The sequence below is a fragment of the Benincasa hispida genome, chromosome 3, assembly GCF_009727055.1.
Source record: "Benincasa hispida cultivar B227 chromosome 3, ASM972705v1, whole genome shotgun sequence".
Taxonomy (NCBI): Eukaryota; Viridiplantae; Streptophyta; class Magnoliopsida; order Cucurbitales; family Cucurbitaceae; genus Benincasa; species Benincasa hispida.
Genome location: NC_052351.1, coordinates 64,934,563 through 64,960,251, shown reverse-complemented (window position 1 = coordinate 64,960,251; position 25,689 = coordinate 64,934,563). Strand labels below are relative to the sequence as shown.

Below are 25,689 nucleotides of genomic sequence, written 5' to 3'. Positions count from 1 at the left end.
CAGCGGTGAACGCCTCCTTTAGGCGACAAGTTGCAAGTTAGCAGGCACTTTCCCTTTCCCCTTACCACCTTTCTTCTTTTTCCCCTTTGCCAAGTTAGAAGTAGAAGGTGCAGACTTTATTCCTGAGGTCGAACCTCGATGGAACATCCTAGAAGATGAAGCAACATTTACCTCACCTCTTTTCCTTTTCTTACTTTTCAGTAAAGATTGGTATGTCTGCAACTTTTTAAGGAGAGTTGTAAGAGTATATTCCACTTTGTTAAGAATCGCATTGCTAACAAAGTGGAGGAAGCTCTTCGACAATGAATCCAGGATTATGCTAACCTGACTGCTCTCATCGATTCTGGACCCATTCATCTCCGTCACATTAAAGTGGACCATCATGTTAAGCACATGTTCACAAGCAGAGGTGCCTTCCTCCATTTTGGAGTTGAAGATGTATTCCAGAGCCTTGTGTTTGAGCTGTCTAGACGGTTGTCCGAACATCCCCTATAGGGACTCCATGATCTCATGCGCTGAGACCATGGGCTCATGATTCTTGGCCAATATGTTAGTCAGACTGACCAAGATATAGGCTCGGGCCTTTTCGTTTTCCCGTGTCGATTGCTCGTACGCCTCTCAAACATTTCGAGCGGTGTTTAAAGTTGGAATAGAAGGTCAGGCCTCTGTAAGGACAAACATCAGATCCTCGATGATGAGTATCATCGTGATCATATGTTTCTAACTTGAAAAGTTATCGCTAGTAAGTTTTTCAGTGCTAAGCAAAGCGATTGTGACTGTAGCCATTTTTTAAAACTGTTGCTGAAAAATGAACAAACATTTGTAAGACTTTGCTAAACCACATTTTAAACAATTAGCTTTAGCAAAATAGTTTCCAAGTACCCTAAGTTATAAGACTTCTATTTTGCAATGATGCCCCAGCGAGCAGGATAAACGCCCCTTCACTGGGATGAGACATTCTCAACCATTAGGCAGAACCAACTCTTGGAACTCAACCTAATAGCCACCATTTATTCAGTCCAGAACTGTTAACCCTTAATAATTCTGTAGAAGTGTGATCCCTCGTTTTCGGTACCAGAGTCCCGGCCTAATGAGACTACCGTAGAAAAGAAGTAGATTAGGATAAGAGACTAAGTAACCTTATCCTCTTACAGGAGATCAAATAAAGAAACGCGCAAAACTGCCATTCTATAGGGAGACACTCCCAGGGTGTCTCAAGGCGATGCATAGAAACTTTATTCAACCTAACGAGAAAGACCGTGGGATATGCTGTCGCACTTCCCGCTCCCATTTACTATGAACATTCTGTCCATCCACCTTGATATTGACCTACCCAAACACCATCCTTTAGGGGGACACTCCCAAGATGCCACGAGGCCTAGGGTAGATCTCATAGTGTGGACTATAAAGAAGAAACGTGAAAGGTTTAAATGAAGTATCATATGCCCCAAGTACCTCCCACTGAATGTTCTACCTAGGGGTTCATTAACCTAGACAATCCGACTACTGATTTTAGTCTAAGTCATTTATTAAGTCCACTTAAAAACAACTTTTGTCTTTGAAATAAAATAAGTTCAAGTAGTCACATTAAATGCTTTAATGGACTATCCTTAACTTGCATGCATGCATCAAATTTATCTAATTCACCTTTCTAGGTAGGTTTCCAGGTAGGGTTGTTACGTTTCTGTCACCTTAAATACCCCAGCCTAGACAGAACCTGCCTTAGACAAAAGGTCCCTTATAGATAGATTTGCTACACTTTAACCTTTTATTAGTCAATTTAATCCTATTAAACTGATTAAAAGATTAAAGCCTAAGGTTGCTAATCATATTAGAACCGTGATATTAGGTCTAAGTCATCCAAGTTTTAAACATTTTAAAACCATGATTTAAACCTAAGTTGGCATGCATGTCTTTCTTATTGATTTTAGTTCCAATTTCTTTTTATAACCCTTATGCATCAGTAGTTGAAACTTTGATGTATGCCATGTTGTGTACACGCCCCCGATGCTATACAATTGAAAATATTAGCAGGTATCAGTCCAATCCTGGATATGATCATTGGACTGCCGAAAAACATCCTTAAGTATCTTCAAAGAATGAGAGACTAAATTCTCGTGTATGGTGCTAAGGATCTGATCCTTACTAGATAAACTGATTCTAACTTCCAAACTGATGTGGATTTGAGGAAATCAACTTTAGGGTCGATATAAACTCTGAAGCGAAGAGCTATAGTATGGAGGAGTATCATTGTATTGCTGACTCCACCATGGAAGAAAAGTATGTAGCTGCGTGCGAGGCAGACAAGAAGGTAGTATGGCTTTGAAAGTTCTTGGCCAATTCGGAAGTAGTTCCAAATATGCACCGCTAATAACCCTTTTATTATGAAAATAGTGGAGCAGTTGAAAATTCTAGAGAACCTAAAAGCCATAAGTGCGAAAAACACATCGAGCGCAAGTACCATCTCATCAAGGAGATAGTACACCGAGGAAACGGGATCATCACGCGATCCATTTACAAAGGCTCTCTCGGCTAAAGTGTTCAAGGGTCACCTAGTAGGACTAAGACTACGAGATAAATAATGCACACCCCCTCCCGACTTCATTTCCCAACCCGAAAGGAGATGTGAAGACAGCAGACACCACCTTTATAATACCTACTGTCCATCCGTAAACCAATTCACCGGATAACAAATATGTATAATACGATTAACTTTTAATGACAGTTTCAAGAGTTTATACTAAAAAATTCCTTACTCTAGCTAGCCCTAGGGACTTCTAATAATAAGTAGACACAGGATTTCGCTTCGGGAGAGTGGCAATTCCAAACCTTGAGTGGCACTCCCAGAACGTCCTTTTTCCTCTACCTAGGGGAAAAATAAAACATTGAAAAACGTGAGCTCAAAGCCCAGTGAGTTGTATACCTTTTTATAAGAAAATAAGTTTTGCATTGAAAATTCATTTTTGAAACAAATTTCTCAATCAAGCATCCATAACAGATAAAAATGTAACCCTCCCAGCATGGTAACTGGCTCCTTCTGGCATGATCATGTGTTTCCTAAATATTCCTGTTTATTCCCAATGTGCAAGTTAAGGAAACAATTCCAGTACTCATTTAGCTCGCCGAATGTGCACAGGTCGACAATACCTCGTTAGTCATGCTTGAGATACGCTAACAATTTCCCAGGGTACAATCCCAGTTTCTCATCAATTCATGTTAACTAGCAAAGTCAAAGGTAAAACAATCATTCTAGCAAGACAACATAAACCAATCAATAATAGAATCAATGATCAAAAGCCAGGAAGACACATTTCCCAATCATGCCAACTTTCCAAACCTTGCATACATATAAATAAATAAATAAACAAATAAATAAATATATATATATATATATATATATATAATATAACATATATACATACAATTCAAAATCTTATGAAAGTAGGAACCACTCACAATCTCTTGTTGTGACTTTTCGTACTGTCTTCCTCGAACTGTTATTGGTCCTGTTTTCTAGAATTCTATTTATTTCAAAGAAATCCTAAATTAGCCCAATTTCTCAAATAAGACAATTTTGGCCTTAAATATATACTCAAATTGAATATTTTGACATACCCACCTAAACTTACTCAAAAAAATAGGTTCAACTTCCGGAAATACAGCTTTTAAGGTAAATTAGGTGGGTGGCGTGGGTAGTTAGCGTGCATGATGGTTGCAAGGCTACATGCAGATGACCCATAATCCTCGCACAGATGCAGCATGACATAGGCGTGACGACTGGCATGTGGGCGAGTGCACGTGAGGGGCTAGGCAGTGTAGCATGCATAGGCTTGTATCGGATCGCTCAGTTATGCGATGTGCATGCTAATGGGTGCCCATATCATCCAGGAGGTGTGCCTTGCGATTAGGTGCACGCACACACATCCGCTATGTGCCAAGCAATGGTGTATGCGATGGCGCCTACTCTATGCATCTGGCTCACCCTTCTACCCTCTAACATGAATTCCTCACTTCTCACTTCTTCAAATCAAATTGTAGCCTCGGATCACCTAGTACACTCCTCTCTCAATAATTTCACACAAATTTTTCTTGATCTGCACGAGTGAATTATGAGAGCCAATGCCCCCTAGTCGCCCTATTTATAGAAGTCCTAAAACCATTAGTGTTTGACATATTTCCAATCTTGCATGTCTAGCTACCTTCAACATGCATGTGCCAACGCATCAACTTTGACACCTCTTTGCATGTTAGCTTGGTGTCTTCTTCTTTCCTAGGCAAACGCATAGCCTATCTTTAAGGTGTCTTTCCCACTTTTGCATGCCCTACCATGCGCCCACCTCACCATTGTTTCAAGCCAAACATCAGTTGGTTTAGCCACATGTCCAATTTATTGTCAACCTAAACTTGCTCCCCAAGCTTACTCAACTCAACACATATCACCCCTTCCTTGGCCGCATACTTCACTCAACGCCTAGCCTAACTTGGATGCATCACTCTCTCTTTGGTCGCATTGTCATACTTGGGCACAACCCTTACTCGATGAACGCATACCTCAACCCACTATTTGCGCCCAACACCTAGTCTCACGGTTGGCATATAGCCCTACCTCATGCACACCTCATCTAGCCAACACGCATCAATGCACACTCAAGTCTCCTTGCATAAGGCTCCCCTTCCCTTTGCCGTGCTTGTCACTTTGTCCTTCTAACCTCAACATGAGGCTTGGCCAATTCATGGGTTCAACGCAAGGCCCCCTAACCCTTGGCTACCCTTAATCACACCTTCACCCTCCTCAACACCCATCTTATCCTTAAAATACTTAGGCCATCGCACACCTCCTCAAAATTTTTCCCTCCTTAACCATGCTTAACTACATCTTTACCTATTACCCGTGTACTTTATAACCCCTAAAGTATTTTCTTCCTTCTTCCACCATCCTTAAGCTTTCTTTTTATAATCTTAACTTATACTTAAACCTCTTTAATCTTAATATCCAAGTTTGTCTTGATTTTTCTTTAACAAGACTCGAGGGTTTACAATTACTATCATTTTAAAAGAATTTCATCCTCGAAATTCAATGAATACTTATGTACACACAAAACAACAAAGTTTTATTTATAGATACAGTTTTTTACAATATTGGTTCAAATTTAAACTTTTGGAGTCTTGCCCATAATTTTTGTGGTATCTTGCATTTCTTCATCTTGTGGTTGGATAAAAGCATACAATCTTCCCTGGGATCGGTTTTATTTTCCTGTCTCATTTTGCTTTGCCACACTAACACGTCCTTCTCCTAGGCCTTAAGGTTTCATTCCTTGGCTGACAGTTTGCGAAACATTTTCTCCTTCGTGGCCTACTAGTTGGGGACATTCCCGTTTAAATGTCCTACTTGTCCGCACTTATAATAAGTGTGTGCTTTTTTCGAACATATTCCCCAATGGTATTTATTACAACTTGAGCACCAAGTTTTGTGATTAAAACTAGCTATAGATTCTTACAGTTGTTCCGGATAGGGTTTTTCGAAAGACTTTCCCAAGTGACTTTCTCCTCTCGAACTTGATCCTGACTTCGGGGTTCCCTTCCGTTTAAATAGTCCTTTACCTTCCATCCTTGAAGCAAACTTTCTACTTTCCTTTTTATTCAGCTTGCTCACTAATGGTCTATCTTCTGGCCCTTGTTCGTCTGTCGTCATACTTCTCTCAAGTCTCATGGCCACTTCCACTAATTTTGGGAATTCCACCCACGCAGCGCTTGTCGTCACAGGAGTCCTAATTTATTTTCTCAATCCTACTTTGAATCTCTTATAGCATTAACTTTCCTCCTCGATAATATTCAAGGCATACCTAGAGAGTTCGGTGTACTTCAATTCATATTCTACTACAATCATACTTTCCTTTACAAGCTGTATAAATTCATTTCGCTTTGCATCATGAAACGATCGAGGATAAAATTTCTCATAAAAAGCTTCATGGAACTTTTCCCAAGTGGTTTCACTTCTTTCTCTTCTTCGATTTTCTATTACTTTCCACCAGTCTTCTGCCCTTTTTTGTAATAACAAGGTTGCAAGATTCACCTTTTGATCCTCGGGACATCGCATCATTATAAAACATTTCCCTAGTTGGTTAATTCACACTTCGGCATCAGCAGTGTCTATGGTCCCTTTAAAAACAGTAGCTTCTAGTGATCTTAAGCATTCTATACCATACTTTTCCTCAGGGTTAAATTGTATGTTTCCTAGGCTTTCATGTACTCGGTGAACGAATTTTTCTAATAATCGCCCTTCTTCCCTAGTTCTTTCCTAGGGATGGCTAGATTCCTCTTCACTTTCTTCCCCTTATCTATCGGTGTTGGGTTGGTTCTGATGTTTGCCACTTCTTAGCATAATTTCTTAAAGGTAGCCAAATATTGGTTAAATACAAATCCTATTATGCTAATTTACTTTTCTATATACTGTTTATACAAGATTATTTATTCACGAGGTTGGTTATTTACAGCCCTAGTTCTATCTACAACTATTTACATCTTCTTCTTTTCCTCAGATTCCTTTTTTTTCTTCTGATATTTTCTTATTTCTAATCGTTAATAGTTAATTTTCTAAAGACCGCTTCTTTGGTAGTCATGCCAAGTTTTTCTGTAGTCTCCAAGGACATTCTCCCTAGGCATGTCCAGTTTCTTGGCAGAACAAGCCAAATTTTCGAGTCTTCAAGAGAAACCTCACATGGAGATCTGCCTTCAAATTCAATTATTATCCTACGAGAAATGTCAGTTTCAGATTGTCTAATTGATCCCACCAAATGACCAGAGTTCCCTGACGTATGGGTCCTCTTCTTTTCCCTAACAGAAATCGTCTCAGGCATAAATCTTTTGTTCCTGTTGCTTACAGATGCAGCTTGTTGCAGTTCATTTTCTCACAAAAATTGTTCTTGTCTCTCCCTCTCGTTCATTGGAAGTACACGCAATTTTTCCTAATGTGGCCCTGTTGACCACAACCAAAGAATATACCAATTCCTAGTAAACATGGATTTTTATGATTCTATCCACACCTTGGGCATCCAGATCCCTTATTGGATTTCGATGTGTTTACTCCTAGGTTAATGATCTGGTGTCCCAAATCGATGTCTAAGTAAAGGTTGTTAATTTTGATATTTCCTCTATTCCCTCTAGAGTCGGTATTGAAGGTAGCGTCATTTGTTCTAGACTCTTGCCGCCACCAGGGTCTGCCACTTAGGTACATCTTCTACATTGAAAGTCATTTTAGGTTATATACTATATTTCAGCCTTATCCTATTATGAATCATTCTCCTATGACTCTATATTTTGCTCTTATTTCTTTCCTACACGACTATGTTAAATTCTTCTATCGTTCCCAGGGTTTTTTGTAACCCTCTTCCCTAGGCCTGCTATGAGTTAGCCGAAAACCTATCTATATATTTTTTTTTTTAAAGGTTGCCAAGAACCTTATGCTCTGGTACCAACTTGTCACACCCCCTCCCGAGTTCATTTCCCAACCCAAAAAGAGATATGAAGACAACAGACACCACTTTTGTGATACCTACTATCCATCCTTAAACCAACTCACCGGATAACAAATATGTATAATGAAATTAACTTTTAATCACAATTTGAAGAGTTTATACTAAAGCATTTCTAACTCTAGCTAGCACTAGTGACTTCTAATAATAACCAGACTCAGGATTTCGCTTCGAGAGAGTGGAAATTCCAGATCTTGAGTGGCACTCCCAGAACGTCCTTTTTTCGCTACTTGGGGAGGGGGAGGAATAAAACATTGGACAATGTGAGCTTAAAGCCCAATGAGTGGTATAACTTTCTATAAGAAAATAAATTTTTCTTTGAAAATTAATTTCTGAAACAAATTTCTCAATCAAACATCCATAACACATAAAAATGTAACCCTTCCATCCTGGTAATTGGCTCCTTCTAGCATGATCATGTGTTTCTCAAGTATTCCCATTTATTCCCAATATGCAAGTCGAGGAAACAATTACAGTACCCACTTAGCCTGTCGAATGTGCACATCTCAACAATACCCTGTTAGTCAAGCTTGAGACACACTAAATTTCCCAGGGTACAATCCCAATTTCCTGTCAATTCATGCTAACTAGCAAAGTCAAAGGTAAAACAATCATTCTAGCAAGACAACAGAAACCAATTAACAAATGAATCTATGATCAAAAGCCAGGAAGATACATTTCCCAATCATGCCAATTTTCAAAATCTTACATATATATATATATATAATAACATATATACATACAATTCAAAATCGTATGAAAGTAGAAACCACTCACAGTCTCTTATCGTGACTTTTCGTACTATCTTCCCCAAACGGTTCTTGGTCCTGTTTTCTCGAATTCTACTTATTTTAAAGAAATCTTAAATTAGCCCAATTTCTAAAATAAATCAATTTTGGTCTTAAATATATCCTCAAATTGAATATTTTGACTTACCCACCTCAACTCACTCAAAAATAGTTTCATCTTCTGGAAATACAAATTTTGAGGTAAATTGGGTGGGCTGGTGGACGGCGTGGGTGGTCAGCGTGTAGGATGGCCGTAAGGCTACACGCAGATGGGTGGCAGTCCTCGCATAGACGCGGCATGATATAGACATGGCGACTGGAACGTGGGCAAGCGCGCGAGAGGGGTATGGTAGCATAGCATGTGCTGAATCGCTCAACCGTGCGATATGCGCGTTAACAGGTGTTTGTGTCATCTAGAGGTGCGCCTTGTGATGGGGCGCGCGTGCACACATGTGTTGTGTGCCAAGAAATGGTGTATGTGATGGCGTCTGCCCTATGCATCCGACTGACCCTTCTGCCCTCAAACGTGAATTTTTCTCTCCTCACTTCTCCAAATCAAATGGCAGCCTAGCATCACTTACTCTCCTCTCTCAATACTTTCACACAAATTTTACTTGATTTGCACGAGTGCGTTGTCAGAGCCAACGTCCTCTAGTCTCCCTATTTATAGAAGTCCCAAAACCATCAGTTTTTGACACATTTCCAACCTTGCATGTCTAGTTGCCTTCAGCATGCATGTGCCAACGCTTCAACCTTGACACCTTTTTGCATGCTAGCTTGGTGTCTTCTTCTTGCCTATGCCAATGCATAGCCTATCTTTGAGGTTTCTTTCCTACCTTTGCATGCCCTACCATGCGGACCTCACCCTTGTTTAAACCCAAACTTCACTTAGTTTAGCTACATGCCCAATTTGTTCTCAACCCAAACTTGCTCCCCAAGCTTACTCAACTCAACACATATCACCCCTTCCTTGGCCACATACTTCACTCAAATTCTAGCCTCACTTAGACACATCACCCTTTCCTTGGTCACATAGCCATACCTGGACACAACTCTTACTCGATCAACGTATACCTCAACGCCCCTTTTACACCCAACGCCTAGTCTCACGATTGGTGCATAACCTTACCTCACGCACACCTCATCTAGCTAACATGCATCAACGTACACTCAAGTCTTCTCGTAAGGCCCCCTAGCTATTTGCCGCACGCGTCACTTTGTCCTTCTAACCTCAACATGAGGCTTGGCCAACGCATGGCTTCAATGCAAGGGCCCTTCACCTTTGGCCAACCCTTAGTCGTGCCCTCACCTTCCTCAACACCCATCTTATCCTTCAAATACTTAGGCCCCCATACACCTCCTCAAGACTTCAATGCATCACTTCCATACTTAGCCAAATGTTTCCCTACTTAACCACGATTAACTACATCTTTAGCTATTACCTGTGTGCTTCATAACCCCTAAAGTATTTTTCTCCTTTTTCCATCATCCTCAAGCTTTCTCCTTATAATCTTAATTTATACTTAGATCTCTTTAATCTTGATATCCAAGTTTGGCTTGCTTTTCCTTTAACAAGACTCTAGGGTTTACAGATAAATCTAGAGCAAGTGGGATAATTATTGGGTATTTGATGCCCTAGTTTATTGTATTTATTCTCTCTCATACTCAACATTGCATATTTACGTATATTTAAATATATGTAAATCCATTGGAGTTTTAGTCCAAGTGGGAGTTTGTTGGGTTATATGTCCTAAAACTCACAATTTGTAAATTTAAACTTATTCTATTTGCAATAAAAATGTTATTGAGATTTATTCAATAAATATGTTATTGAATATATAAATTGCACTTGTAAAAGCCTAAATACAATAAACTAAGACCATGGCTATTACCTGAATAATTGGACATTATGTGGAGACATAAGAATGGATCAAGTTCAAGTAAATAGCCAAAACGGTTTATAGTATACAAATAAGGTTGGGTATCTTATTCTGGTAACACTATTAGATGTGGCCCACTTTGTATTTAGTACAAACGATGTGATCCTAAATCGTTCTTGTGGAGACATGCGAGTGGAAACTTCATATACAATGAGTTTGTGTAAGACTGGACCAAGAAATAAGTTATTCTTACTTTTTAACGTTGTATACTATTTAAGACTGACTGTTTCAAAGTGATGACCTGGGTAACTTGACATTAATCCTTAGCTAACTATGAACTCCTATTTATTCGGGATTATCCTTAGATTTTCATGGGTGAGGATTGGCTCAACAACACCGACTCAATAAGTCTCCCATTTTAGGGGTAAGACTAGGTAGATAGCTAAACACATAGGATGGAAGAAGGAATTCACTCCTACCCGCTTTTAGGGTAGTAAAGAGATTGTTCTCTGAACTACTGATTCCAAGTCTTGAACAACGGACTCCACCCTTTCTTACTGGCCTGAGAGGGATTCAACTTGGTGATTAATTCAATTTAAAGTGAGGGGAGTGCAACTACTGGGCTTTAGTGGAGTTACTCGATAGTTAACGAATGTTGATTAATTCAATTTAAAGAGTTTAGCTGATTAATCTCAGATCGTTGGAGCTCATGATCTGTAAGCCCATTAGGTCCCCTACTAGCTCACAAATGGATTAAACCTTATAACAAAGTGATGAGTTAATTTGAAAAGTTCAAATTTAAATTAAGGGATAAGTAATTATATATGATACAATTATATGTTTAATTATTGAATTAAACAATATTAGAGAATTGAGCAATATTTAAATATGATTTAAATATTGATGAATAGAGATTCATGATTATGGAATTGGTGTTTAATTAGCTTCATATTTGATATTAAATTAATTTAATTAATTAAATAGTTTAATCAATTATTTAGAATTAATTTTATTAAAATTAATTATTAGAAATAGTTTTGGTTAAAATTAATTTTACAAGTTTTTTCCAAAATTGAAATTTGATTTCATATTAATTCATTGTTTAAAAATCAAATTGAAATTGAAATTAGAAAATTTAATTTTAAGTATTGATCTTTAATTAAATAAAAAATGGAAAATGGTGAAAGTGGGTTTATCCCACATTTCCCACTTGTAAACTCACAAATCCACCAAATTTATCAAGGAGGTGGTGTCAACCACTTGTGAAAAGTAATAGCATGCTAAAGGTGAAGAAAACTCAACGCATTGAGCTAAGATTGAGGTCATGCAAGAAGTAGATTTTTCTGAAAAATTAAAACAAAAGTTCTTTAACTTTTGAAGAAAAGAACTAGACTTTTCCTCTCCAATTTTTCTTAAATTCAAACTTATTTTGGATCCCACAATCCAATCTAAGGTCCTAGAGAATAGTAGAGAAGATCAAGTGGTGGTCTACAACAAATTGCTAAGGAGAATCAAACTTAATTTGAAGATCAATGAGTTCTTCAAAGGTATATTTCAAAACTCTCTTTCATTTTATGAACATGTTTGATTAGATACTAAAATTGATGAATTGGAGTACTTAATGATCATGATTTCTTCCTCTAATTGCATGCTAACTCCATCATATTCAACTAAACTTTCTTCTAAGAATTTGCTCATAAGCACCTTAACATGCTTGCCTTAAAATCTTAGTATCAAATCTTCTTAGCTGGGCTAGAAATTTCAACTTCCTTCAAGCCTGCTCAGCATCCGACACTGGCTTGCACTTCAAATGGTAATCTCCCTTTTCTTAACCATGGAAAATTTGACAAAATAGTTCCCCTCTTTGAAAGGCCTATTTATACTTAGGCTTGCATGGCAAACTTGCTTAATTAAATGCCACCTGACAAACTAATTCGTAGTTAACACTTCTAAGGCTACCACTTAACCCACTAACCAGATGATTAAGTTGAGCTCTTCAGTCTGACTTTATCGCAGAAGGCTTGCAATCTTTTAAATCCTTTATCGTTCATCGCTTGACTCTAGCCATCATCGTATAGCCTATTCCTTAAGCAATTCTGACTAGGCCTACTTATATTGCCTCACTCATTTACTTCTATAACCTCTTTCCACCATATAACGCGAGTGCCACTACCAATGCATCGGTCCACTATAGACCTATACGCCTACTACTAAGCCTCTCGACTGATACTTGATCACATACGAGCTATCTCCACTTCTTTCGTGGACTTCCCATTATCACAGGGCACACTTGTACATTTTTCCTTCCCTTAAATACTTAGTCGCATACCACCTGAAAAGACCGTCGCATACATCGACATGCCACTAACGCATTGTCACCCTAAAAATTTGCTAAGTATTGGTTCCTCTTGGCTCACCCAAGAGTGTTACCTTCAACACTTAGAATATTTCCTACTCTCCAATCTCACCCAAGAGCTTACATTTCTATACTTAGAAATTTTCCTTCTCTTGCATACAACAACTCAAACTTTATACTTTCAAAATCGTTACTAACATTACATTTTCAAAACATATTTCTATAAAGGCATTCAACACATAATTAAAGGAATTTGAACATACTGAACTAGTAAAACGAGATCAGGGGTTTACAAAGAAGAAGTTAGAAAAGGGTTTTATGTGAAGAAAAACAAAATGTAATAATTTTGAATAGCTATGCATCCGCATTCGACACTTGATGCGACTGAAAAGCACTTGAAAAATGCTTTCTTAGGCATAGATTTTGGTTAGTTTTATTGCATAGATGTGTTCGATGATGCTTTATTTTTCTAATTTGTAAAAACTGAGCATTTGGACTAGAACAAGTTAATTGAAGTATAAAATGATGAAGATACCCCTTAGGAAAGTCAAAGTTCGACCTAGGGCAACAAAATAGGTGGAAAAGGGTTGGAAAAAAACGTGCACGATGTGCTACAGTGCCACACTCCATGTCACAACCCAGGATGGTAAAAAAGAGTGGTGTCGCACTGCTACAAAAGTTCATCCAGGCATTTCTTCAAGTAGTAGTGTGGTGCTCACTTATGTCGCAGCGACCTTGTGGTAATTTTCATCTATTTATTTTGTATCTGGCCGTCATTTGAAGTGGAGATCGATAAGAATTCACCTAGGGCATTCTACAAAGGGTAAGAGGCTACTGTTCAGAGGTCTTTTCATATTTTAATCAGGATCGATCGAAGTTTGATCGTGAAGAAGACATTGATGTAAAGTTGACGATGGATTGAGATCGACGACTAGTCCCCTATTCTCTCTTGTGTTTCCCCTTTAGATTTCTTTACAACATGATTATGAAGTTTGTTATTAATATTAGGAAAGGCTAAATTTTCCTATTTCTAGATTAGTTTGTTTAATTGGATACATTTAGTTTTTATCATGCTTGTTTGTCCCCATTGAATTCCTGATCACCATTTGATTATTTTTGGTTTTTAATTCTATTTTAGAGAAATGATTTGAAACTTGTAAAATGTTAATCTTGCATCAGGTTGTGCATGAAAGTGATAGAAAAATGCTGGAGGTCAATAACGAAGCCTCTTAACGTTGTGCCTAAATAGATCGATTGCATGAAAATATGGTAATATTTAGGTGTTAGAAATGGTTGAACTGGAAAGAGAAAAACTGGATAAAATACTTCTAAGCAAGTAACTAAGTTAGTGAGTTAAATGAAAACTCTTGGAACTAACTTAGTAACGAACTAATTTGTTGAATGAAATCAACCTAGGATGCTTTTTAGCTAAGTGAAGTCTCTTAATCAATTGTTGACTAATTTCTTAATTTTTATGTTTACAAAATCACCTTCATTTTTCAAATCCCTAATAAAATTGAAACAACTCCTTGAGAGCTAATAGAATCAAATTGCTAATAATATTTATATCATTTTATTATGTTAAAGTTTATGCATACACTTGTGCACGTCAGCAATCGCATCGATCACAAATACCAGATTTACTACGTTAGAGTGCATGCATACCCCTGCCCACATCAGCAATCACATTAATCACAAGTACCAGATTTTGATGACGTCATCAAAAAATTTGGGTAGACTATAAATAGGTTGACCCCTCAACTTCTTTGTACCCTCTTTTGACCTAGAATCTCAAAAGTCAAAAAGCTTCTTCACTCGCCCAAGCCTCTCGATCATCGTCACTCTCTACCGTGCCGCCACCATCTACCATTGAACCACCCATCAATCTGCAAAACTCCACACTCCAGTTGATAAAAATGGAGAAGAAAAATCCTCTTTGGTTCGACGTTCAGTTGATCAAAGTAAACACTAGCAACGCTTCGAATCTAAACCCAGCCAACCGCTGCCCTCACCTCGTGAAACTCGACTGTCCAGACCACCGGTAACTACCGAAACCTCTTAACTTCATGAAAACACACCAATCCAGCCCCTTAGACGGTACATAAGAGAAAAAATTCGAGGGTGGGTCTACTTCATGCATGCCCATGCATGATTCCGTGGCCATGTCCGAAGAAGTGGTGGGCAAAGATAAGTTAAATGGGGGTCAAAAGACATCGGGCTTTGGAGGAAGAAGTCAAACAAATAGCTCCTCCGACGGCCACTACTTTGGTGAGCAAGATTAAATACCCTTTAACCCTTCATCTTCTTTGTCTAAATCACAGGTCAGGAGAATCCTATCTCAAAGACTAATGGGCTTAGTTTGTGGCCAACGATTGTTGGGAGGCTATGGTGAGGGATGTCGTCCGTAAAGCAAGCCCAAACGGCTGACAAAAACGAGGAAGTTACACAGAAGATATCCCTCCCACTCCCATTTAACTCCCACCGTTGGGAAAATTTATAAAAAGGAACTTATTTAAATTCATTATTCATATAATTAATAAATTAAGAGAAATGTAATTAATAACAATGAATTTATTTAATTTAAAAATAAAATAAATCATAATTTAATTTATTAAAATAAATCAAATAATTATTAATTAATCAAATTAATTAGTAATAATTAAATATCTCATATTTAATTAAATGTGAATTAGAATCATATTCTAATACATCCATCTCTCATAACCTATAATTTTAATTTAAATAAATAAAATTTATTTAAATTTAATTAAGTTAAATAATGAATTAATTCTCCAATTAATTAATCATTAAATTAAATATCACATATTTAATTTAACGTTATAATTTAATCACATTCAATTATTTTTCTCTCGTATTATCTATAGTCTTAACTCTATTCATATTAAATTTAATATTTGAACTCCTTAAAATATTTAATTCTCTCGTTAAATTAATTTCTTCATCAAATTCAAAATAAATTTATATTATAAAGTTTAATTAAAATATAAACTTTATATTATAATGTATCACCATACATTATATTCTTTTTCTCAGTAAATTTGAACATTTGAAATTATTTTAATTACCTCAATACCCTTTATGAGTTACCAATGGGACCTAATAGACCTAAAGATTAGAAGTTCCAACAATATGAGATTAATCGACTAAACTCATTAACAAAGTTAATTAATATTCGTTAACTATGAGTACACTCCACTATAGACCCACAATTGCATTCTTCCCACTGCAGATATATTTCTGTGTCCATGGATATTGACCAATAACAGCAAGTTAGTCCTTTACAAGTGTTCGTAACACCAGTTGGGTCAAATTACCTTTTTACCCATAGGTTACCTCTACATTCCTAAGTACTAGTGCTTCTCTAATAAACATCCTGTTTGTAGTCCAACCATCAAACTGAAACCCTCTCGGGCCAATGAGAGGGTAAGACTCTTTGCTCAAGTCCCCGAGACACCACTTAAGGAGAAACTCATCTACTTACCTTACATTCAGGAAGAAGTGAATTCCATCTCGTGAAATTATGTTTCCAGCTCCCCACTCGGTCTTATCCTCAAAATGGTAGGCTTATTGAGTCGGCGAACTGGTCACTCTCACCCATACAAATCAAAGGGAAATCCCTCATGAACAGGAGCCCATAACTCACTCAGGATTAAGACTAAGTTGCCTAGGTCATCCTAGTGAAATAGAAACCTTACTAGTCAACAGACTTAAATCTAATGGTTACTTTTTTTGTGATCTGGTCTTATGAAAACCCATTGCATTGGATACTCCTATTCTTATGTCCCCTACACGAATCCGTTGAATCATAACGTTTGTATCAAATATAAAGTGGTCCGTATCCATAGTGTCACAAGGATAAGGTACTCAGCCTTATCCATAAACCTTTTAAGTTCACTAGAAGAAATTCGGGCTTTAATGTCGATTTTAAACCGACATTAAAGAGTGTTATTAAAGCATTTTAATGTCGATTGCCTTTAACATCGATTTAAATTGACATTAAAGGGCTTCAATAACACCAATAACATAGCCTTCAATGTCGATTGCAACCGACGTTAAAGGTCTTTAGTGATTAAAGGTCTTTAATGTCGGTTGTGACTGACATTAAAGCCTCTTTTTTTTAATTCATAACCGACATTGAAGCCTAAATCTATCCTTTTTTTTTAAATTCTGTTGCCGAATCCATTTTTTTGGTCAAATAAGTTAAAAATGACATTATATGTCTTGTGTTGGGTCAGGAAATGTCCGTGTTTTATATTAAAAAGTATAGAAAAATTTGCATGACGAGCCCATCAATATTTGTCTTCCACCTATGAATTTATCCACAAACAAGAATCAATATTTCCAATCCATTACATATACTCATCAATATTTGTCTTCCACCTATGAATGTATTCACCAAAATTTGCAAAACAATACCAGGCTTTCATAGAATACAGCTTACACCAAAGCCTTCATTTCTCTCATTCACAAATATCAATTAGTACTAATTCCATGAATAAACAAGAATCACAATACCAGAATCACAATACCATGAATACAGCTTCCAATAATAAACAGATCATGTCTTCCACCTAACAATACCAGAATCACAATACCATGAATAATCTTCCAATAATTAACAGATCATGTCTTCCACCTATGAATTTAATCACGAACAAGAATCACAATACCAGAACCAAACTTTCATAGAATACTTACACCAAGCCATCATTTCTCTCATTCACAAATATCATATTTAGTACTAATTCCAATTCACAAAAAGATCAAGGTTAGAATAAATTTACATTCATTCTAAGCTAGCATCTACATTCTATTGAGGACAAAAAAACAAGAATTACATCCTTACACAAATCGGCCAAACAAAACTTGCCCATTGGGTCCGAATTACGTCGATCTCTCCTGCCGTATATGCAATTGAACTACAAAAAGAAAGGAAAAAAAAGATAAATTCAACATAAGTTTACGTCCATTTAATAAATTAAAGCTAGTACTTATATAAAAATAAATAATTTACGTACGAGGCTAGCATTCAACTAAAAGTTTTACATTATTCCATATAACTAAAAAGTAAAAAGCCCTCTAAAAACAATACCAAAACTTCAAGCATCTAAAAGCACACCAATGGATACAAGACTTCAATCAAATGAAACCACAAAAAACATCTCCAACTAAAAGATGCTATCGAGGGTTAATCTTAGATTATTCTACAAGATTCCAAAGACGAATTAGATTCAAATTGTATGAACTAAAAGCAAATACAACACAGAAATACATCACTGAAACTTCTGCCATCTATCTGTCACAATTGCATTTTACCTTCCTAAATCAAAACTAAATGTAATCAATGCATGAGAATAGACAAATGTTAGTGAAGCCTCAAGCTGCAAGATGTTTTGTTCGTTTCAATGCAGATGACTTTGGGTGACTTTTTACATCTAAAGGGTTAACCATAACTTAGGATGTTAATCAATCATGACAGCTTCTAAACTCAGCAACAATAACACAAAAAGAATTACCTTTTTTCTACAACTAAGATACAACAAAAGCCTCTGTCTCCCAACAATGCGAACAAGATCTTTAAGCCTTATAAGATCCATTTGTCCATTGTTGAACACATACTGTGACAGAACCAAGAAACATACAACATTTAAAGCCATTGTGGGCAGTTCGAAAATAGTTTACTTAAGACCAAATGAAATTTTTATTATCTTCTATATTCAAGTACTACAATAACTCAACAAGGTTCAGTGTTCCAGAATTTACGAATCATGTTACACTACCTCCATTTCAGGCAATACATTAAGCAATATCATCATAAATAGATAAAAAGAAAGAACTTATTGAAGTAACAATGGCATGGCTAGCTTCTTCTGCAATATAACTAGAAGCATTTTCTGAATTTATCCCAATGCCTCATTTTCTGCTCTCTCCTTCTTTACCTGCAAAACATACCCAAAGCGGGAAAAAAATTACCTTTAGCTTCATTCATTCAGCTTTCTCCGGTTTAATAAAGATAAATATCAACAAAGATCAATACTAAATGAGATTGTTTAATTACTAAACGAAGTCATTTATCCTAAAGTTCAAAGGAAAAAAGCTAAAAAAGCTATGTACCAACAGTCTAGCAAGACATCGGATGAAATTTGGGGGAATAAGATAAGTCGACATCAAGTAGAAAGCAATGGTAGGATGTGCCACACACAATCCCCAAAACTATTCACTAAGTAGTATTCCAAGAAATCAAAGGAGTTGTAGCATGCATATGCAGCATCATGCGACCCTACTTCCTGCTACTACACAGTTTAAATTAACACAAATTTTATTTACCTAAGCTAAGACATTAATATTAAACAATTTGGCACAACGAGTAGAACAATTGAGTAGGTTAATTTGCACTAGTCATCAAATCATCAACCTTGCTCTATCTTATTTTTATCCAGCCTTCCTTCCATACTCGCCAGTAAATAAAAATCAAAGAATCCAGATTAATCAAACCAAAAAAAGAAAAAAAAGAAATTTACCACCACACATTTTACTTTATTTGCATGTGATAAAGCAATTTCACTCGTATAATGTTTTTTAAAATAATATAAGAATTAGGATTAACAGCGAAGATCTGGTGGTAGTGCATGAAAATCACTCGTATAAACTCGTATAATGTTACAATCAGAACAAATCAAGAATTCAACCACAAACAAAGGCCTACACAAGTCATTTACTTGCTTTAAAAGAAAACATCTAGGTTAACAGATGGTAAAGAATATCAAAATCAATAACTATTTATAACAGACCATCAACATTTTTCTGTAGTACATAGCAAATAAATGGTAAATAATAGGCTAACAGAAAACATCTAGGCTAACAGATGGTAAATAATATCAAAATTAAGAATTCATCCAGGATTCATACATATATTACCCAAAAGTTGATATCTATCTAGATCATGAAACCTGAAATAATGAAAAAGACAACAGAGGACGGAACGAGAAACCTTGAATAGGAATTCAATAAAATTAGAACTACACTAGATAAACAATTCATCTGTAATGCAAGTACATAGCAAGATACCATCTAGGCTAACAGATGGTAAATAATATCAAAATCAATAACTCCCAAATACAGGTCATAAGATACAAAACTCTAAGAACCATGACTGACACTACGATATAGAGCAGTTGCCTCATTTCCATGAACACGACCAGACATTTTTCACTCTTTTTTTACCACAATTTTTTTCACTTTAAATAATAAAGCAGGAGATATGAAATAATGGAAAGACTTACAAGTGTCAGCATGTCCTGAAGATAGCTCCTGAATGGTGTTTGCATGGCCTGCCAAAAGAATGAAATAATTCAAATTAATAACCATCTAACTACTATTTAGAATTCAACATCTTGTGCTTAGTTGGAAAAAAAAACAACAAAACCCAATACAATCAAGAGTTAGTTCCCAGTGACCATGAAAATTATAGAAATTTAACCATAAAAAATACTAGATTTCGAGAATATTGCACGCTTAACAATTATATTAAGAGCATGTTGAATATAGAAATAAAACTGAAGATTATTCGGTTATGATAAACATATAACACATTTATGTTTTTTTTGGCGAGGCTCGAACCGATCTAAGGAAGAGATAAACATCTATAGTAGGAAAAAACTTGAAGATCATCAGGAAGGTATTAATGCTTCATGGAAAGGTCCATGGCCCACTTCAAATGTTGATTGCCTGCATCAACAACCTCCCTGGGAAGTCGATTCAAAACCTCCTTCACATCAATATCATAATATGAAGCATACAGATCGAATCGAAGACTTAACATAGTAACACAACCCAAAATCAATCTCCACGGAAAAAAATTCGAAATCAACGCCATAGAAAAAGAACCGATTAGGGTTTCAATTACCATAATTACGGAGGCGTTCGGTCGATCTGGCGATGAATCCCCAATCTTCTTCTTTGGGTCAATGAAGGACTGCAAAAAGGACGCCATTTCGATCTCTCTCCCTTCTTCCTCCGAAAAAATTTACTCTCTGATTTTTCCGTCAGAAAAAGATTGGTTAATGAACATGAACTTCATGCTGGACAAACTCAATCTATGAACATGAGCTGCACAACGGCTAGATCTGGCATATGGCTTGCAGATTAGTGAGAGTGAGAAAGAGAGAAAGAAAGATCAGAACTTCAGACGGTGGATCTACTTTTTCGTGGGTTAGAGAGAGAGAAGGCTCACTGACGACACTAGGTGATGGACGGTGAGGCGATCAGAGAAAGAGTCTTGGCCAGGGAATGTGCAGTTGAGAAAGGTGATGTAGGAAGGGCTTGGATGGAGAAGAAGAAGAAGATTGGGGATTTAATTCGAGGGTCATTTTTTTTTCTTTTACACTATATATATTAATTTTATTATTTTATTATTGATAATTGGGGAAGGCGGGAAATGAAAATGGGAGAGAGGGAAACAAAAAAAATTGACCTACAATGTCGGTTTTAAACTGACATTATAGGTACACCTACAATGTCGGTTTAAAACTGACATTAAAGATCCGTTTTTTTTTTTTTTAAGAAACCGACATTGTACATCCATTTTAGTTTTTTCCAACCGACATCAAAGCCCAGATTTCTTGTAGTGGTTGTATCTTGAACACTGATCCTTGTATGTCTCTATATACAGTTAAGGTCTTATACAATGATCTAGGGTGTTAGTTTATTGGATTAGGGTTATTTAGGCAAGATAAATACAAGATAAGCAATAACTATTTATTGTAATAAACATTGATAACACTTTATATTAATGATCGACCAAATGTTACATTTAATATCTATGAGTTTTAGGACATAAAACCCAACAAACTCCCACTTGAACTAAAAATCTAGTCAGCAGGATGTATATACAATAAATAATCCAAAGCTGGAAATGTCAAATGTTTAAAGTACATTACATGAAAAGTAAATATACAAATACAATAAACTAGGACATTCTTATACCCATTATACATCTCCCACTTGCCCTATATTATACTATATACATGTCTTGCAGACCTACTCTCTAGATTACTCTCAAACACTTTAGTTGAGAGAGCCTTTGTAAATGGATCAGTGATGTTGTGCTCTGAAGCAATCTTGGTGACGATCACATCTCCTCGTTGCATAATTCCTGTATCAGGTGATACTTCCTCTTTATGTGCTTTCCTCGTTTGTGGTTGCAAGGTTATTTTGAGTTGACTATTGCCCCACTGCTGTCACAATATAATGTTACCAGCAAGTCCATATTTGGAACAACTTTCAAATCTGTAAGGAATTTTCTGAGCCAAACTGCTTCCTGAAACAGCTACATACTCAGCCTCCATAGTAGACGTTGACCCAAAAATGATGTCGTTGTTGGGTTTTATGTCCTAAAACTCATGGTTTGTAAACAATAAACTTATTCTGAAATTCAATAAAGTTATTATTAAAGTTTGATTCAATAAAGTTGTTATTGAATTTATGAATTTCTTATTTCATTTTAGAAAAAAACCCAATGAACTAAGATCCATGATTGTTATATAAGTACTTGAACTTTATGTAGAGAAATAAAAGTGGATCAAGTTCGAGTAAATAGTTAAAATGATCTACAATCTACAAATAAGGTTGGGTGTTTTATTCTGGTAACACTATTGGATGCGGCCCACTCTATATTTGTTATAATTTGTTGTAAGATGCTACAAACGAAGTGATCCTGATTCGTTCATGTATTGACATAAGGAGTAAAGGCATCCTATTCAATGAGTTTGCATAAGATCAGACCATGAAATAAGTCATTCTTACTCTATGACGTTGTTTACTATTTAAGACTGACTATTTCACTTAGATGACCTAGGTAACTCATTCTTAATCCTGAGCTAAATATGAACTCCAGTTTATTTGGGATTATCCTTTTATCTGCATAAGTGAGAGTAGTCTAACAGCACAGCTCGGGGATAAGATTGGGTAGATAGCTGGGTACATAAGGTGCAAGATGAAATTCACGCCTATCCAATTTAGGGATAGAAGAAAGGTTGTTCTCTTAAGTGCTGAATTCAGGTCTTGAACAAAAGGCCTGTGATTATATACATTAGAGGGTTAGTGGAACTTAAGAAGCAAGATGTAATTTCGGGGGTAAAACAACATTTGACCCAGTCGTTATTACGAACAACCTGTGAAGGGTCAACTTACTGATTATGGTTAAATCAAGTCGACACAAATATATCTATAGTGAGGAGAGTGCAACTATCAAGCTATAGTGGTGTGACTCGGTAGTTAAAAAATATTAATTAATTTGGTCTAAAGAGTGTTAACCAATTAATCTCAAATCGTTGGAGCTCATAATTTGTAGGGCCATAAGGTCCCTCTACTAGCTCGTAAAACATGAACACCTTGAATTAGTAAATTGAGTGAATTTGGAATGATATCAATTTGAAGTGTTCAAATTGAATTTCAATTTGAATAAATTTCAAATTGAATTTAGGGTTTGAATTTGAATAGTTCAAATTCAAATTAGGGTTTGTGTATTATATTCGATATAATTAATGAACGTTTAATTTATTGAAATTAAATAAAATTGGAGAGTTTATAATATTTAAATATTAATTACATGAATAGGATTCATGTTTAAAATTTGGTGTATGATTAATTTAATATTTGATATTAAATTATTATTTAATTAATTAAATATGTTTAATTAATTAGAATCAAATTAATTTTCAATTTGATTCAATTTTAGAAATTGGATTTTTTAATTTAATTAATTTAGAATTAATTAAATTAGATTTTAGTTAATTTTGGAATTAATTAAAATTAGAAATTGAACATGAAAATTGAAATTAATTCAATTTAATCTAGTTAGTGGAATTATCCATAATTTGGTGGATTAACTCTTAATTTAACACCTAGCCACAACTTGCAAGTGAAAATTGAAGCGGCATTGACCAATGCCTCAATGCTTGCATGAAGATGATACATAAAACTCTCAAAAATTGCTGATGAAGAGGAGAGAGTTGTTGAAAAATCAGTTTCCTGTTGAGAAAATGTTCTTCACCTGAAACACATTCTATTCCCTTCACAAATTCACTTCAATCTTGAGTTCCACCACTCAAATTCAAGGCTAAGAATAGTAGGGAAGATCTCTTGGTAATTCACTGAAGACTTGGAGCTGAGAATTCGTGAGGAGCAGCTTGGATTGGAGGAATTCTTCAAAGGTATGTGTTTCTTGAAACCATCTTAATACCTTGTGAATATGCTTATGTTGATGTCAAAATTAAGGAATTAGAATGCTTAATGATCATGTTTTCTTCCACTGCCTATTTCTGTATTCTAACAATCGATATCAGAGCATCATTTGAGCATTCAATTCAAGTTAATTTTGGCTTAGTGGGTGTTTTTCATAAGTTGTATGAAAATGGTGAATTGATATGGTTTTTCTGAGGTTTGGCATTATTTTCTCTTCAATTATATTGTAATTTTTGTAGTTGGCTCTTGACTGATGGGCCTTAATGTGTGATAAGTGTTTGTAATTCGTTTGGAGTCATTAGACTTGTAATTAGGTTATAATTGAAGAAAGAAGTGAAGAAGGTCGAGCAACAGAAACAATTTTTTTAGCCACTGCCCAATACTCGATGGTACTCGATGGTATTTAGGTAAATATGTTATGCTCGATGCCATACTCGATGGTACTCGATGACATACTTGATGGTATTTTGGTAAATACTCGATGCACGATGCCATACTCGATGGTACTCGATGACATACTCGATGGTATTTTGGTAAATACTCGATGCATGATGCCATACTCAATGGTACTCGATGACATACTCAATGGTATTTTGGTAACTACTCGATGCATGATGCCATACTCGATGGTCGATGCCATTTACTTGATGGTATTTTGTGAAATACTCAATACTCGATCATACTTGATGTCATACTCGATGCACAATGTCATACTCGATGGCACTCAATGGCATTTACTCGATGGTATTTTGATAAATACTCGATGCACGATGCCATACTCGATGGTACTCGATTACTCATATACTTGATGCACGATGCCTTACTCGATGGTCGATGACATGAAATACTTGTTGCACGATGCCATACTTGATGGTACTCGATGGTATTATATGAAATACTCGATGCTCGAAGGCATACTCGATGCTTGATGGTACTCGATTGTTTTCATCCGATTCAGCCCAATTTTGAGCATTGAAGGTCCGATAGGAGAAATTCGGGTCCGGTTCAAGGCGGTTCGAGCGGTCCATAAGTGTTTTGGAGCTAGTTTTGTTATTATTGTATTAATTAGACCTTTATTTGCTGAGAATGCCAAAACTAAATCATATCAGTTTGTGTTTAATTATTTATGCATGTGATGTATGTTATAATTAAATAAATCTTGTAGTTTATATTCCATGTAGATTTAAAATCCCACCATAGGAAGCATGTTACATGCATTAAAAGTATGTTATAAGATGTTGTAATATATAGTATGCATGTTTAGGGTTTCAATTATTTTAATATAAACGTTATATTAAATCATGAGGTATCTAATGTATGTTATGGATGCAAAAGCATGTCTAAAGTTTTATAAGTTGTTATAAAATTGGGTTAGACATTAAAATTCATAACAAAGATAAGTTGCATACTTATATAGATTAACCACTTGTTTTAATAGTTAAAATAAGTCGTTATCTTATAAAACTTGGGTAATAAACTCAACTGGTATATAATTCTGTCTAAGGCTAGGGGTATTTAAGTTGACAGTCTACGGAAAACCTCCTACCTAGGGATTATGGCCGAATAATTGAGCGTTGATAACTAGTTTTATGAGCGATGTGAGGTTTTAAAATTGGTTTATCACCTAGACATTGTAAGTTAAATCCAAATATAAACATTATACTTGGATAAACACCTAGACTTAGGTTGTTTAATTAGACAGAACAAACTTGAGTAAAAGAATACCCAAACATTTAAAACACTTTAGTGGGAGACTAACAATATATTCGATATATCATTTTTAGCTCTCACATCTTCAAGAGTTCACACCTTGAAATCCATGCTCGGCTTCGTGTCACTTTTACCACGACTGCTCCATTCGAAAAGTT

General features: G+C 35.9%; 1 pseudogene; it reads right to left on the bottom strand.

The window, feature by feature from the left end:
- Positions 1-18,110: 18,110 nt before the first annotated feature.
- LOC120074252 lies at positions 18,111-20,570 on the bottom strand (annotated as a pseudogene).
- Between the last annotated feature and the right edge of the window lie 5,119 nt (positions 20,571-25,689).